Consider the following 17,924-nt stretch of genomic DNA (forward strand, 5'->3'; position numbering starts at 1 on the left):
GCTGGAGGAAGAGGGAAATGGGGCATGACTAATAATGGTTGCAGAGTTTCTTTTGAGGACGATGCAAATGTTCTAAAATTAGACAGTAGTGAGGGCTGTACAATTTTGTGCATATACAAAACAATTTTAATCGTTTACTTTAAAAGGGTGAATTTTACAGTATGTGAAGTAGGTGTTAATTTTTTAAAATAACAGAAATCTTTTTTCCAGAATTCAAAAAAACAAAAACCCTAAGATTTAAGATTGAATATTGAACAGAGTAAACATATAGGCGCTCATTCCCCAATCCATTCTTATGGAATTGAACACCAAAGAAAAAGGGGGAAAAAGCTTTAAAAAATCAAGGAAAAGTTACAGAAAAAGTGAAATAAAATTGGCATCAAACTTCTCATCTGCAATACTGCTAGAAGACAATGAACAATGTCTTTTCGTAGATCTGCAGGAATATATTACTGGCTTAATTAGAATAGGAAGTCAGACACCTAAAAGAATATCTTCTCAGAAATAGTTCGATTAAGATGTTGTTACCTTCGTGATATAATGAAAACGTTTGTGTTTTCACTCTCTGCAAGAAAGAAGTATGACAATTAGCAATTTAGGATGGAAAAAAGCACCATTGTTCAAGAAACCAAAGTACAAATATGAATAACTGAAGTGTGGCATGATTTTGAAGACTCTGAATGTGAAGAAAGATAATCCAATGCCTAGAACATGCTCCCTTGAATAGTTTGGTGATATAGGATTGCATTCCCTTTTCTAGGGATTAAACCAATTCATTTGATTCTGCACTTAATAATATTTATATAGTAAAAAATCAAAAGTTATATTTATTGATTTAAAGCTATAAACAATGATAAAGGAAATATAATGAATACTAGAGGCTCAGTGCATAAAATTCATGCATAGGGAGGGGGGTCCCTCAGCCTGGCCTGCACCCTCTCTAATCCAGGACCACTGGCTCCTAACCACTCACCTGCCTGCCTGCCTGATCGCCCCTAACCTTGCCTGCCTGCTTGATCGCTCCTAACTGCTCCTCTGCCAGCCTGATTGCCCCTAACCGCCTCTGCCTGCCAGCCTGGTCACCCCTAACTGCCCTCCCCTGCCAGCCTGGTTGCCCCTAACTGCCTCCGTGGCTTTGTCCAGAAGGACGTCTGGATGGAGTCCGAAGATGTCCAGTCTAATTAGCATTTACCCTTTTATTAGTATAGTGGATGGATGTCCGAAGATGTCCAGTCTAATTAGCATATTACCCTTTTATTAGTATAGATGGTGAGGGGATCAAAGTTGAAGATGTATTTCTCATCTTTCAGAGTGGGGAGGCAATATATACTGTCTAAATAATAGGTTTTAAATAGAAGAAGAGGCAAATTACTTTAAATTATAGTCATAACCATTGAGGCCTAAAAGCAGAAGCAATTAAAAATGGTTTTCTCTGAGGAGGATAGTAGGAGCTGAGATAATAGACATTCTTTTTTATTTAATGCCTTTATATATTGTTCAACATTTTGTTTTACTACATGCAAGTAAGATTTTATGAATTAAAAAATAAAGTGAGAACAAGTCCCAGGCCTATAAACTTAACTGACTATAATTGTTAGGAATACTTCTGGCAGCAATATGCAGAAAACTTGACTAACAATGGCTTTAACCAGGACATTTGTTACTTGTTTAAAAGGAGATCCAGAGGTGGGCAGAGTGGCTTGGTGGCTTGATAATGTCACCCAGGCTCTTTCCATCTTTCTGTTCTGCCACCCAAAGCACTTGACTGTGCTCTCCACTCATGATCCCAATGTGGCTGCTGAGCTCCAGCCACCAGCTTTCTCACAACCCCATCCAAATCAGGAAGGAAATTGGCAGAGACAAAAGGGACTGTCACATGATGATCTTTTATTTCTTTTCCAAAAACAATTTTTCTTCCCCTTCCCACCCATTCAACCTCCACTACTTTTACATTTTATTGGCCAGAATTAAGTCACCTTCTCACCCCTAAACCCTTCACAGGCAAACAGGTAGTTCATCATAATTGGCTTAGGCCAATCCCATCTCATCACCCGGAGCTCAGTATGTTGCTCCTTGTACATAATCAGTATTCTCTAAGAGTGATTTAGCAGAGAGGGCTGAAGGTTGGGTAGGCAATAAGTAGGTCTACCAGGCTGCCTGACCAATTAACTAACCCACCCTCAGGAGGAAACGACTGCCAGCATAGCTGGCAGAATCACAGACTGGATTCTTTCATGACAGAAGTCTACACAGTCTCGAGTTCTTAGTCCTATGTTGATTTAATGTGTATTAATCTTTTGACAGAAAACCATTAGTCCTGTGTTGGCATCTGCAAATTAACACTGGCTTCTGGGGAGTAACTCTTGAGAGGAAAAAAAAAGTCACATCACTGCATATTTCAAAGGTTCAACATCAAATATTTATCAAGTGTAAAAACCCAGTCTGTTTGAGACTGTTAAAATGATTAATTTTACAAATAGCTACTAGAAACAAGGCACATCTGACACCCTGAAGAATTAGGAGAGGAGGCAAACATTTTCCTTTCTTAATTAAGAAAAGTTAGTCCCATCCTCTCCATTTCCCCTCCCTTGCATCATCTTAGTGTCCCTGGCACATTGCAAAAGTCAAAGAGTTTCCTGAGGATTCCATATATCAGACAGTTATTGGATTGCTTTTCAGCAGTTCTATCATGGCTGATTTACTAATATAACCTGTAGACTCTCCGTGAAATCTATACAGTGCAAGCTCACCGTGCCTCAGAATCCCCACCTATTTTAAGTTAAAGGCTTAATGAATAGATGCGGTCTGACATATAAGTGCTGCTCACTAGTTCACTGTCAGAGCAGGTCTGAATAATTAGCACCAGCAGCTCTTCTTTCCAGATATTAATACCTTATATCATAAATGTCAAGCATAGCACAAAGATGCGACTAGAAAAACCTCGGAAGGGAAGGGGGCCCATAAATCATGGAGGTTTCACTCTATTTTCCTTCCATTTTACTATCAGAAAATAAACCCAAGGTGGTGAGATTTAAAGACTTGACCTCCTCTAACTTATTGCAGATCATTGTGCCTTCCCTGGAGCTGTGCCCTGGGGGAGGGCTAGAAGGGGAGGAGACTGCTCAGCTGGGAAAGAATAATGATGCATTCAGAGGGCAAGAGGGTCTGGTGGAAAAACAAAACCTCACAGCTGCACTGCGGGCAGTTCTGTGCCCTTTGCCCATGACACCGAGCTGGGTGCATTTGGGACAAGAAGGCTGGGCAGTTGTAGAATGCAGGCCCATGTGAGGGAGGTGTTTTTATCTGAAAAAAAAACTCAGCCCCTGTCCTACTCAGTAAAGAAAACAATCTCTTATTTATGGTTAGAGAACAAGTGTGAGAATGAATGTTGTAATAAATTTTAATGAACTTGCTGAGGACACCAGGCCCTAAATAAAAACCCTATTTAAACTAGGCAATCACTCTACAGTTAGCAAGGCTACATCCCAGCCCACCTCCAACAACAGGTATGGCTCTTCCATGCAATCATAGGAGCTCTAATTTGCAGATGAGAAAGTTCCTCCTTTATTTTTTAAAAATATATTTTTATTGATTTCAGGGAGGAAGGGAGAGGGAAAGAGAAATAGAAACATCAATGATGAGAGAGAATAAAAATGGCTTCCTCCTGCATGCACCCTACTGGGGATTGAGCCCAAAACCTAGGCATATGCCCTGACCTGGTATGGAACCATGACCTCCTGGTTCAAAGGTAAACGCTCAACCACTGAGCCACAGCAGCTGGATGGAAAGTCCCTCCTTTAAAAAACAAACAGACAAAAACACTACTGTATCTTTAGAGAGCTTTGGCCATGGGGAGGTTTCTGTGATATTGAACTTCAGTCAGTCTCCCTAAAACTCTTGTCAGTGCATCTTATTTCCATCGTCTGGAATCCCACTGGGAATTCTATCTTCTTTTTCTTCTAGAAATCTTTTGTATATTTGGAAAGTGCTATTTCAAACCTCCTGTATCTCTAGCCCTGGACTCTTTAAGCATTCCTCCTGTGACAACCTCACATTTCAGGGTCTCATCTGAATAAGGGGTACAGTGAGCCCATCCCTTTTAAAGTGAGTTCTCTCAAACAGTGAGTAAAACACAACAGCTACCACAGAGATGACACAATACTTATTATTTCTTGAGCACTTACCATATGCCAGGCACTGTTATCCATGTAATATTCATCACCTTATTCTATTCTTTATAAATACCACATAGTAAGTGGTATTTATTTATTTATTTATTTTTATTGATTTCAGAGAAGAAGAGAGAGGGAGAGGGAGAGCGAAACATCAATGATGAGAGAGAATCATTGATCAGCTGCCTCCTATACGCCCCCTACTGGGGATCGAGCCCACAACCCAGGCACGTGCCCTTGACTGGACCCTTCAGCCAACACTCTATCTACTGAGCCAAACCAACTAAGGCAATAACTGGTTTTATAATTCCCAATTTATAATGAAGAAACTGAAACTCAAAGCCATAAGTCACCATCCTCAGGCTCACATAGCAGAGCAGAGCCGGGACTGACCCAAGCCCGAGCTCTCAGCCCCTGTGCCATCTCGTACTCAGATCCAGGACTATGCCTTCTTTATTCTAGGCTCTTTACTTCATAAATATGGCTGAAGTCCAAATTCACTGTTTCATTAGCTCATTGAATTTGTTCTCAAATGTGTATCTTTAGCCCAAATCTCTCTCTCTCTCTCTCGTGTTCTAGATTTATATCCAACTGTACATGGGTACTTGGACAATGCCTAGTGGCCTCAAACTCCACATGTCCAAAACTGAATACATCACCTTCTCTCCCAAATATGCTCCTCTCCTGCTGTTGCCCAAAAATCAGAACATTTTTCACTGTCCACTCAGTCGCCCCCAGACAGAAGCCTGAAAGTCACTCATGAATCCTGTCTTATCCCCACATTCACATCATCACCAAGTCCCTGATTCCTCTTTTTTTTTTTTATCTCTCCCCACTTCTTTCCATCTGCAGTGTTACTAGTGGAAGCACCAACATCTCTTGCCTCAATGCCTGCAAGAGCTTCCTAACAGGTCACCAGGCATCTAGTTGTGTGCCCTCCTGCCTCTTCCCTTCTCTACAGTGAAGCCACGGGGAACCTTCCAATAAGAAAATCTAATTAAGTCACTGCCTTGCCTAAAACTTTTTCATGGTTTCCCATCCCACTCTGCTCCAATTTCATCTCTCATTATTTTCCCCACCCTTCATACCACAGACTTAATGAATCCCCTCCCATTCCTTCAAGTTTTATATCGTTTTACTTCCAGGCCACAAACATGCTGTTCCCTTTTACTGGAGCAATCTTTCTCTCCCCATTGCTCGGCAAGCCAACTCTCACTCAGATTTTAGTTTTAAAGTCACTTTGTCAAGAATTCCCTGTTAAAGCTATGTATTTCCTAGGATACTATTTTTATTCAACCATTGCACCTGTCATCCTCTTTTGTCTTATTTGTCTCCAAAAGGAAAGATATTATGTCTCTCTTGTTCATCATCAAATCCCCAGCACTGAGCAAAGAAGGAGCTTGAAAAATATTCGTTGAGAGAATGAATGACAGCACAGCCAGTTTGGTTCAGTGGTTGTGTTGACCTATGAATCAGAGGTCATGGTTCAATTCCCAATCAGGGCACATGCTGGGGTTTCAGGCTCAATCCCCAGTAGGGGGCATGCAGGAGGCAGCCAATCAATGATTCTCTCTCATCATTGATGTTTCTATCTCTCTCCCCCTCTCTCTTCCTTTCTGAAATCAATAAAGATATATTTTTACAAAAAGAATAAATGGCAGTTAAAATCCTGCTTAAATATGATGAACCTAAGGATGTCTCCTTCAACATGTTTATGTGAAGTTGGCAGTGTGGACTCCAAAGAGGTATCACATTTATTTCTCACTAACCTTTACCTTGTTAAGTTCACTTCATCATCTCCAACTGTTGAGATGTTTTTGCATCCTGATTCTCTGTAATTTATTATCTAGTATATTAGCTATCACTGCCAACTTAATATTACCTGAAAACTTGATTAGCATGCCTTCTATATTTTCATTAGGCAAGGACAGAGCCTACTGACACCCATTAGACACTCACCTCCATTAATTAGCAGCCCCTGGATATGCTAATTCATTCAGCTTCAAATATACTACATCTCCCCCACAAATACAAGAACATCAGGGATTAAACTGATGGAGCCCAAATAAAGATTACTATAATTTTCTAATTCCATGATTCTCAATTCTTTTGGCCTATCACACTGACAGATAACATTCAGATAACATCTCCTAGGCATGCTCAAGTTTTTGTAAAATTCCCAGAAGCACAATTAAAACTCCAGCTCTTTCTCTCTCATTAAATAAATCACATCGGAGAGCAAGTGGGTGACTGAGATGAGCGATAGATTCAGCAGGAGTCTTGGCTGTTCTGCAGCGGAGGCTCAGCCCTGTGCAGGCAGTTCGCCACCAGAGAGCCACTCCCACCTCCACGGCATTTGTGCCCTGTGTTCTTGGGCCATCAGTCTGCCCTCTCCTCCAAAGAGAATGCAGCATTCCGGTTCCCTCCCCTCTGGCACTGACCCTGCACTCTTCTCATGCAGTACTTTATTTCTTCCTGATCCCATCCCTGCAGCTCTCTAAACATACTGAGAACGAAAAGAGCTACGTGGTTAAACTGATTCTATTAAAATCAGTAGAGCCCTGACCGGTTTGGCTCAGTGGATGAAGCGCTGGCCTGCAGACTGAAGGGTCCCAGGTTCGAGTCTGGTCAAGGGCATGTACCTTGGCTGTGGGCACATCCTCAGTGGGGGGTGTGCGGGAGGCAGCTGATCGATGTTTCTCTCTCATCGATGTTTCTAGCTCTCTATCCCTCTCCCTTCCTCTCTAAAAAAAATCAATAAAATATATTTTAAAAAATCAGTAGAGACTAGCCCCACCTGTGTGTCCCAGTGGTTGAGCATCAACCTATGAACCAGGAGGTCACAGTTCGATTCCTGTGGCACATGCCTGGATTTTGGGCTTAATTCCCAGTAGGGGGTGTGCAGGAGACAGCTGATCAATGATTCTCTCTCCATCATTGATGTTTCTATTTTTCTCTCTCCCTCTTCCTTTCTCTCTGAAATAAAAATAAATACGTAACTAAATAAATAAAATCAGTAAAGACAAAAAAATACAGGGAACTTTACCTGGAAAACTAGATATTCCACCAAAACAATTGTAGTAACTAAATAAATAAAATCAGTAAAGACAAACAAAAAAATACAGGGAACTTTTACCTGGAAAACTAGATATTCCACCAAAACAATTGTATGAAACAATGAATCACCCCATTGCCCTAGCTGGCAGCCTCCGAAGTTCTGGAATTAAATGACTACGTGTGACCATAGTGTGGACGATGTCTGTGAATAAACAGAGATCATGAGACGCACGTCATCCAGAGTACAGGGAGCATCAGAGCAAGTGAGGCAGAGAAAATATGTGGGTTTCTTTTCCGCCAAAGCAGCCAGTTGAATTGTAGGTACTAGTTAAGATCTCCAGGGCAGGGTCCTCAAAGAAAATCAGAAGTTGAATTTCTTAAGAGAATGGCTACATAGACTTGGAATATTGTAACATCCCATTTCTAATATATAGGCTTTATGAACTAAGATCCTTTCTCTACACTGACAATCAGATCAGAAGCAGACAATGGTTGAGAAGAAAACAGAGAAAAAACAGCCTGACACAGGAGGTAAATGTGAGACTGGGATGAAGAAGGGCCAGTGCCTAGTCATCTAATGATGGGACCTTTTTTGATTCAATAAACTCATTAAAAAATATTAAAGCAAACTTTAATCCACAAGCTCATGAGACAAGGGGACATGAGGGATGCCTAGTTGTGGCAGATAGCTGCCTCTCCAAATCTAACTCCCCCCTACTAACTTGTAAACGAACTCTGAATTTTTAAAAGCAGGATATGTTGCTAAAGTATTATTTTCCAGCTTTCCTTGCAGTCAGCTCAGGACATAACTAGTTTTTCTCAATGAGCTAACTAAAGAAGTGCTGTGCGCTAAGTTTAGGAAATCTTGTAAGGAAGGGGGTTACATATTTTCTCTCACCTTCCTCCATTCTGCTGCTTGGAATGGGAATACAATGGCTACACCCAAACAGCCATCTTGGACTGCAGGGTGCCTTTGAGGATACAACCCTTGCAGCAAAACAAGCCCAGTTTCCTGACATTGTTGCTGCCACACTCACCCTGGATTGCCTTAGAAACTATTTTGTTGTAAGATATTCTTTTTCAGGACATTGTTACTTGCAATCAAACCTCTAAATTATCATTGTTCCCTCTTCTAAGTATTCACAGATGAACTGTGCTCAGCCCTACTGTCCAGCAGCCCCACAGCTTATCACAAGGGGTTCCAGGCCATTTAGCTCAGGTCTCACTCTTACAAGGGACTCTAAATGTAGACGTTTAACCTTTTTTTCCAAATAAGATTATACAGAGAGTCTTTGTAAGTTTTCTGGTGTTAGAAGCATTCATTTGCCTGTTTTAATTAAAATGTGCCACAATATTTGGAACCCTGTTTGGGCAAATTTCCACTTTTGAATATTCTGGGAACTTTAAATAAAAAGAATTGACTCAGAGTCCAAGGGTGACTGTGCTTGCTGCCCTCGGCCTCCTACAGGAGTGGTGCTGTTCTGAGACCTTTATAGTAACTCATTCTCCCCAGTTGTCCCAGAACATGGTCCTGAGCAGAGGAATACAACAGTCGTATTATTAGGAAAATTAAAGTCGGGCCATTGAAGCACTTGTGTTTGAGGAAAGGGAGGGGGAACAGGATTATACTGTGGCCCAGTTCTGTACATGTGAACAGGAGGAGATGAGGTGAGCCCCATGCCTCAGTGGATTTAAGGTAAATGGGGGAAGTCCTCAGGGAAGGGAATTGGACCCCAGCCCTTGCCTCTTCATCATGCCTTGTTGAGATGCCTCTGCTTATCAGCATCGCAGTCACTGCCTTTGGGGCTGGCAAGCAGGGATCACGCCCAGGTGCTGTGCTCTGTATGGCATCTCCTCTGTGCAAAAAGGCCCCAAAGAAACTAGAGCCCTGCTACCATCCATGGGGAAAAGATACTGTGGGATCACCATGGGCTAATGGGGTGAAACCCTCCTCCAGTTCCCCAGGTCTATCTAACGCGTAACTCTGTCAGCCTGATGTCAGAGCCTGCAGATCAAGTGGCCATTCCTACCACCGAGCTTGGGAAATGATATAATCCAAAGGACTGTCAACTTCAAGGAATACCTTGTGGAGAGAAAAAATTGCCCTCCTCTATATTAGAGAGGCAAAAGGCATATTCTCCCTCCACCACCATCAAAATCTTAGTTCCCCTTACTAACACAGTTAGCTCTGTCACCCCGAATTACCTACAGCTTTGTAATAAACCTTTATAGTCCCAATTTCTTTTCTCTTGAGGTAAGTTTCATGGTTTTATTATCCAGAATGTAAAGGGGCTGATAGTTCCACTGACTTGTTCTAATCTCAGCCATCAGGTTCAAGCCTGATAATGGAACCGTTTATATCAGGTCATCTACCAGGATCACCACACCTACTAGTGCCACGGTTATCACTGAACTTGAACTAGAGTTAATGCCCAGCTGGCACTCACAGAACAAGCCAAGCCTGGCTTTCAGGACTGAATGACATTCATTCATTTCTACCTTTTCTAGAATTCTAGAGAGCCATTGTCTGGGCCCCTGGACTTGGCTAGATTACCATCATTGGAGATGAGGTTGAAGATCAGTCTCTAAGGAAATTGTTAGGAAATCATTTAGAACTACCTTCAACAAAGCAAGATCAATTGCATGTGTCCTTCCTCAATGTTACCTCAACACTCCCCTAGGCATCTGCCCTGTTTCCATATCAAAAGTTAAACTCTGCATCTTCAAGTCAAGGAACAAGGTCTCTTTATCCAAACAGAGCAAAGCAGTCTCATGGGCCACGCGTTCCTATAAGCGGCTCCCACTGCCAGGAGGAACTGAAGTTTCCCCTGGTGTGAACATCTATCCTTTCCGACTCATCCCAGGCTATTGCTCTTCTATGAACTTGAGAATGTTATCATTTCTTCAGACGATGTCTGAACCCAAACAGATAAATTTCTGAATCCAAAAAGAAAGAGTAAGATAGGATTAAATGGAAGTATCTTCAAGGGGTTTCTCCACACTAAGGGTATCTCAACTGTCCATATTTGAGCTTCATATCTTTCTTTTATATATTTTAATTTGGAACTTCTGAAAAGTGTGTTCAAGTGAGGAAACATTGTGCTTGGAATTTAAATACGTAAAATAAAATATTTTTTTTGCAGGCTCCCTAGTACTGACGTAACTGCAAATAGGTTTTTCTTCAGCTCTTATAAATTCTTAGCTGGAATACACTATGATCAGAACCTCAGACTACTGTGGGACTGCTGTGACTATTTTAAAAGGAGTCAATATTATTTAGCTAGAAAAACTGATTCTAAAATATCAAGCTAGCATTGGTTTGGCCACACATTCAACTCATTCAATTTATAGCAATGATCTATTTCCGTTACTGAGTATTGTCACCTATTTTCAAGTCATTGGGCCCTTGCCAGGTGATATAAGCCTTATTCTGTGATCTATAGAGGCTTTTGATGGATTAATTTCTCCTAGTTAGTGAGTTTTCTGTTATCACTTTTTACACATAAAGCCATCCATGTCATCTAATAATTCCATTTGTAATTTGCTAAAATATACTCAACATGGGTTCATGAGTTCAGGGTACCTATATAAACTAAGTCTCAAATAAATTTGAAGCACAGGAAACCATTAGAGCTGATTATCTTCTGGGATTGCTGAATAAGACTTAATGCAAAGATCAGTGCTAGGTGCTAAGGGGGTCCCACCTGCTATTTTTGACATTAAAACCTAGATAGGGGAACATATTAGGATCCATTGTTAATATCAGCGATTTTCAACTGGTATGCCTCAAGAATTTTTAAAACATGTAATACCTGACTATTTAGTCAGGGGCACTGACCTTTTTTCCCTGAGATTATCAAATAAAAAAAATTACAGCAGTCAACACAACAATAGCTGTCCAGTGTGAATGAAACAAAATTACACATTTTTTGTCAGATAGGCAAAAAATATAACATATTTTTTGGTGTGCCGCAGAATTTTAATGATTATTTTATGTGTGCCATGAGATGAAAAGGGCTGAAAATCGCTGGTAAATATAGTTTGATGAGCTCACAAAGTCAACAGAACATAATGTGGACTCCTTAACAGGCTGCCTTCCTAGGACATTCCCAGTATTTTTCTTTAGGGCATTTTTCTCTGATATCTGTGAAGGTCTTCTCCAATATATTGTCAATTGATGCTAGGTCCTCCTTGTAAGGGACATTTTGAAAGTATACATCTGATTTTACTGTAAACCTATAATTTTTACTTTATATAACATCTGGAGAATATCAGATATATCATGCACTGCCATTTTAATGAAGTCTTTTAAAGCAGTCAATTCGCAGGTGTACCCATGTTGCATTTTCATTTTCATTTTGAATAGCTAAAAAGTCCTCTCACATTATATGTCATCAGGGAAATGCAAGTTAAAACAACAATGATATACCACTACACACCTATTAGAATGATCAAAATTCAGAACAATGACAACAGCAAGTGCTTGCGAGGATGAAGAACAACAGGAATTCTCATTCTTTGCTGGTGGGCATGCAAGGTGCTGTAGCCACTTTGGAAGAAAGTTTGGTGGTTTCTTGCAAAACAAAACATATTCCTACCATATGATCTGGCAATCATGCTCCTTGGTATTTACCCTAAGAAGTTGAAAACTTAAATCCATACAAAAACATGCACACGGATGCTTATAACAGCTTTGTTTATAATTGCCAAAACTTGGAAGCAGACAAGATGTCCTTCCGTAGGTGACTAGATAAACTGTGGTACAGCCAGGCAATGGAATACTATTCAGCACTGAAAAGGAAATGAGTTCTCAAACCATGAAAAGACATGGAGGAAACTTAAATGCATAGTATTACTACACAAAAGAAGCCAATCTGCCAACTATATGACATTCTGGAAAAGGGGAACTATAAAGAGAAACTATAAAAGAAAAGATTGGTGGTTGCCAGGGATTAGGGGGGAAGAATGGATGAATAGGCTGAGCACAGAGGATTTTTAGGGCAGTGAAACCACTGTATGATACTATAATGGTGGACACATGTTATTATACATTTGTCCAAACCAACAGAATAAACAACACCAAGAGTCAACACCAGTGTAAACTATGGACTTTGGGTGATTATGATGTGTCAATATAAGTTCATCAATGATAACAAATGTACTACCCTGGTAGAGGATGTTAATAACGGAGGAGGCAGGTGGTATATGGGGAATCTCTGTACCTTCCTCTCAATTTTGCTGTGAGCCTAAACTGCTCTAAAAAAATTGTCTTTAAAACAAAAAGCCAAAGGATGGTTGAAAACAGCATGGTCTGAAATAGCGGGGAAAGGGCATGTACAGACCGTCTGAATATTCTAGTGCCTCCAGCACATCTCTGCATCCACTGGCAAGCATCCATTCTGTAAAATCCTGCTGGTTTTCAGTTTTTGCTTTGTCTTTTTACAAGCATAGCCTGCACACTCCCGGCCCACAAGATGAGTGATTAGGGAGGTGTCAAGTGGAGAGATGCTGCCAAGCCTTGCAAATGAGTTTGTAGTTAATGCTGATGCCAGTTACTTTCCAGATGCTTTCAAATATATGAAGGACACTCCCTGAATGATGAGCTTTTAACCTTGCAGCTGGTCATTTATTTTTCTGATCAGGATGTGCCACTGTCTCAGCTTCCAGGTGGTTGTTCACCGTGGGCAATAATGAACTGTGCCGTGTGTTGCGGCTCATTACTGTGTGTGATCCTGCCTCTGAGTGCCAAACATTAGTGGATAATCACTTTTGATTCTTCTCTCTTTGTTGTGTTAGAGAAAAACCATACAATAAAATTCTAGCATGTACTGAGGGAAACAAAAGTTGTGCCTGTGTATATGTGTTTTAAAAGCGTAAACGTGTAATCAGGGAGTTCCAAAACACAGAGAAAAGCCATTCAACAAATGTGCTTTCCAAAGTAAAATAAGGAATGCTGAAACCCCAGGTTAAAAGCTATTCCTCAGAAATGTCTTATGTTAGCCAACCGAACCCTAAGGGCCACACACTCCTACTTTACAGTTTAGCATTTCATTTGTTGCATGTACAATTTACTTATGTTCTAGCCCTCTGTAACCACCCCCATCTGAACTTCAATAAAATCAAGGATTTTAGCAAAACCCCTAGTGGTGTGTACTTTCAGAATTGGGCGAAATCCCTTTGTTAGAGTAGACTCTGAATACTTGTTTTATTCTTTCAATGAGAGGAGCCATGATTGCTAAGCCCACAGTGGTGTGTCATATGGTAAATTAGCTTAATGATGTGTGAATAAAACTACATTAAGGGGGGATAGAGGGCTTGTTTCCCTGGATTCAAAAGGGGAAGGAGAAAAAAAAACAATTCTGGGTGCTTCCTGGAGGCTGAAATTTCTGTGCCCCAGAGTTCTAGGATTGTTTTTTCTTCAAAGCCTTAGAACAGCATGAGAAAACTGAAGTTTCTTGGACAAAAGGCAAGCTCATGAATAACCCACAGGGAGTGAGATCTCAGCTTGGTTTTATTTACACATTATATCCAGGAGTTAAAAAATTTTAAACCATCAAAGACTAACCTTGCTTTGAGGAGGTGAGCGTAGGGCTTGGAGGGAGGGCACTCCTTTTTCCATAACAACATGAAATCCCAGTGTTCACTGCAGTTGTCATAACAACTGTTTTTAAATAAAATTTGTATTATTCATCAAATATTGGCATCCAAAACACGATGCCACCTAAAAATGATTACCTGTTCTTATCTCCATAAACCTGGCTTGTGTGGCTGAGAAAGAGAGAAGGTGGGATTCTATGTAATGGCAGAGGATTCTCAGTTATGGGGGAAGAGTTCTAAAAATGCCCACCATCCCAATTTGCTCCTCTAATTTTTCATCCTTACAAGCTGCCTCCCACCTGGACCACAAACTAGATGGTTCAAGCTGCTGTACTCTAAATGAGAAACCCTAGTTGCTGAGATTAAGAGATTTGATTTCAGGAAAATGCTCTTGAAACCAATACATTCCAAAAATCCTCTCATATAGGGCTATTGCCTAAGACTTTAAAATAAGTTTTTAAGATTTGTAATTCTTGCACATGGAAAATATTCAAGCAATACAAAAGACTGTACAGTAAATCCTAAGCGCCTTTCCATCCCAGGTTCTCTTCAAAGCTAATCCTAATACTAGGTTTTATGCATATGCAAACATATATTCGTTTTTATGTTTCCCTTATTGTCATTCAAATATTTAGAAGAGTATACATACTACTCTGAACCTGGCTCTTTTCATGTAACATGTCTTGGAGAATATTCCATATCAATATATTGAGAGGACTGCTTTATTCTTTTTCCCGACTGCATGGCTCCATTCCTATGGGTTGCTATTTAGGTTGTATCAAGTGTTTTGCCCCTCACATAGTGAGGCAACCAGTATCTCTGAATTTTTGCCTGCATTGCCCTGGCCTTATAATGGGCCCCCTTGCTTTCCATATTAATCCTCTCCAGTTTTCTAATCCCCCACACTCCTGCCTGAATAATCTAGCTCCTCAGCAGGGTCAATTCTGTCACACCTCTGCTGCTTTAACCCTTCAAGTTTTCCCATCACTCACAGAATACATTTGAATTTATCAGCACACAAAATCTTCCATGGGGTCCCATCTGCCTATTTAGTCTCACCTTCTCCTGCTCCCCACCAAACACGACAGTCAAGCTGAGATAAGAATTCTGAAAATGTTTTTGGCTTGCTCATGCTTTCATGCCCTTGGCATCACTTATCTTCATTCCTTCCACGATTTTGTGGATGTGCCAGGGGTAATGTTGGGATCGACATTTAGTTCTGAGCTTGGACTCTCTAGGGAAGCCATATTTAACTGCTTGCTGCCATAGGTTTTCACCTGCTAGTCCCAAATGAGATTCACACCAGACATTAGCAATTAGCACACCTGCAGCATTTTTTATGCAGTGGGAATTGACCTGTTGCTAATGTTTGCCTCCTGACACCTCCTTCCAACCTCGGATCTGCTTTGCTAAGCCCTCTGCGACCCATGAGATACCAGAAGCAAATTACATGCCTGGCATGTGAAGGAATATTCAGCTATAAGTTCTTCCCCAAGGACACTCTGGTTCCTACTCCATTGCCCTGCTCTGATCGGACACTCAGACTCATTCTCTGGTTCTTAAAGCCAGCCTTCTGGCACACTTTTAATCTGACAGCATCTGGCATTTCCAGTCTTACCAGTCAGCAACTTTCCTTCCTCCAAATGCCCTTCCTGGCATTATTTTACCCAAGTTAAATATCATATTTTCTCAATTTTAAAGTAGGTTGATACTGTGTAGCTAGTGAAATGCCATTTTTCACCCTACGGAGATGTTAACACACAAAAAACCCCACAATATTTGCTCATCAAGGAATGTCAGGCAAACACAAGTAACAGAAATATGCTAATGGTGGGGTGTCTCCTTGTTCCTTGTCCAAAATCAAACATTTGTGCCACAGACAATCAAATAGAAGAGGACACACTTTGAAATGTGATTGTGGCTAACTGGTATCCCAGTCACGCATGTGTTCAAGGGTGCAGCTGATATTGATACAATATGGCAAGCATAAACAGGGAGATCTTTAACTAATGCCACTTAAAATGAATACTGAGTCTGAGTTCTCCCTTCCCTCTACAAACACTCAGTGGGGAAGAAGGAGTAAGTTTCTCTTTAGAGTGGGGTCATTCACGGGCAAATGGAAGGACAGACTATGTGTCATGATGGAAATAATGAGTGAACTCTGTTTTAAAACCTCCCTATGGGACCAATTGTTAGATTTATTTCCTGCACTAAGGCACTGTCTAAAGAAAAGCAATATTAAAATACAAACATCTCTCTCGGCAGGGGCAGCAATACATTGATGCAAAAAGAATAATCTCTATACATTTGTATTTAGCAACTGCTACTCCGTTCAAGACTGTTTTAAAGTAGATGTTTAAGTAGAAAAAAAATAAGACATAATCCTTTATAAAATAGACTGTTGTAGAAAAGAATATCAGATACTGATATGTGTAAAAAAGAACAGATTATAAATGTTTTAACATGATCTCATTTGTATAAATTCAAAAAATATGCAAATGTCAGGCCCTCTTTCCTCCCCAAATAAACTGAAAGACTAGGCTCCACAATGTTTATAGTGCTAAATATCCCGGTGGTGGTATGGGAGGTTTTTTTAAAAAATATTCTTTTTACCTCTTTTTAAAAAAAAATTTTTATGGACATACATTTCTATAATAAAATACCCATAAAAGTTATTATTATAGGTATATATTTATGCGCTTTTCTGCATGTATCTTTTTGGAAGTCAGGTTTTCCCATTTCCAAGAGTTTCTAGGTTTAATTAAGGCACACTCTCAGTGGAGATGAGCATTTAATGTGAAGGAGAACGAATAAATGGGATTTGAAGAAGAGGCCTAAGGGATTTTTTTTTCCTCTGAGAAAAATGAGATTCAGGGCAGGTAGAGCAGGCAGAAGAGGCCCTGGGTACATTTAGTGTTCGTGGGAACACCTTGCCTTCATCCTGAGGCTTGCCAGGAAGGTAATACAGTTGGAGAGAGACTGCCTTCCTGGACTCTGACATCCAAGCAGACTCTTCCTGAGTCATGAAAGGGCCTGTATAAGTTTGTGAACAGCAGAAATACTGAGGGGAAAATAAAAGTTGTCTCCAAGAAACAAAAGGGGGGAAAATGTGATTAAGTAGCAATTATTTTAAGTTGATGCATATGTGATGAACTTCCTACATTATTCCTATGTTAAATGGCATATAGACTTCATTTGTTTAAGAAAATCAAAATTTAATTTTTAAATAAAGTCTGAGGTTTGAAGAGGAAAGAGCACATTTAGGTGACTACAGACCTTTCTTGATATGCAGGACTCTTCAGACCCTCTTTCCTCTCCTGGCCCCTCCATGAGTCTCCTTATGCCAGAGCGGTTCTTCCCCAGTAATGCTGCACTGGTTTCATCTGCATTGCCTCATACTGAATGATCGACTAATCAAATCAAAGTGCAGGCTTTTAAAGCCTTTCATTTCTAAACTCTGAGTGGAGCAGTACATCAATTAATAAGAGGAGAGCATTTCTTAAAACTGCACAGTACTTTTTAGTTTATAAAATGCTTTTATATTTTCTCATTTCATCTTCAAAACCAACTCAATTTAAATAGCTATTTCAAGTTCCATTTCTAGTTTTTCCCGCTCAGAATCCATTTTTCCCATTTCTGGTAATAAGCCTCATTTTTCCTTCGATGGGACATGTCCCTCCCACTTCCATGTGGTTCAGATGAGTCTGACTTTATCTCATCCCCAAATACAAGTGCAGATGTGTGACTAGGGCTTAGGCAAAGAGTGTATTCCACCTCCCTGGCCATAGTGATTGGTTCAGAGACAGACGCATGACTTAAATCAGTCCCATTGATTAAATTCTGGGACTTTCCTGAAGTTGATAAGCCAACAGGCTCTAAGCCAAAAGCTTCAGTGCTGGGGAGGGGTGCAGAATTGAGAGATGGAGAGGTACCACATCTGATGGAGAGGTACCACGTCTGATGGAGCTGGTTAGTGCTAGAATCAATCGCACCTGAAGCCAGAGATGCCCGTACACCTTTCAGCTATGTGATCCAGTAAGTACTCTCTTCTCCTGCGTCCAGTGGGAGTAACGTTTGTGTCAGTCACAATTAATAGCC

This window comes from Myotis brandtii, unplaced genomic scaffold (genome assembly GCF_000412655.1).
Source record: "Myotis brandtii unplaced genomic scaffold, ASM41265v1 scaffold470, whole genome shotgun sequence".
NCBI classification, from domain to species: Eukaryota; Metazoa; Chordata; class Mammalia; order Chiroptera; family Vespertilionidae; genus Myotis; species Myotis brandtii.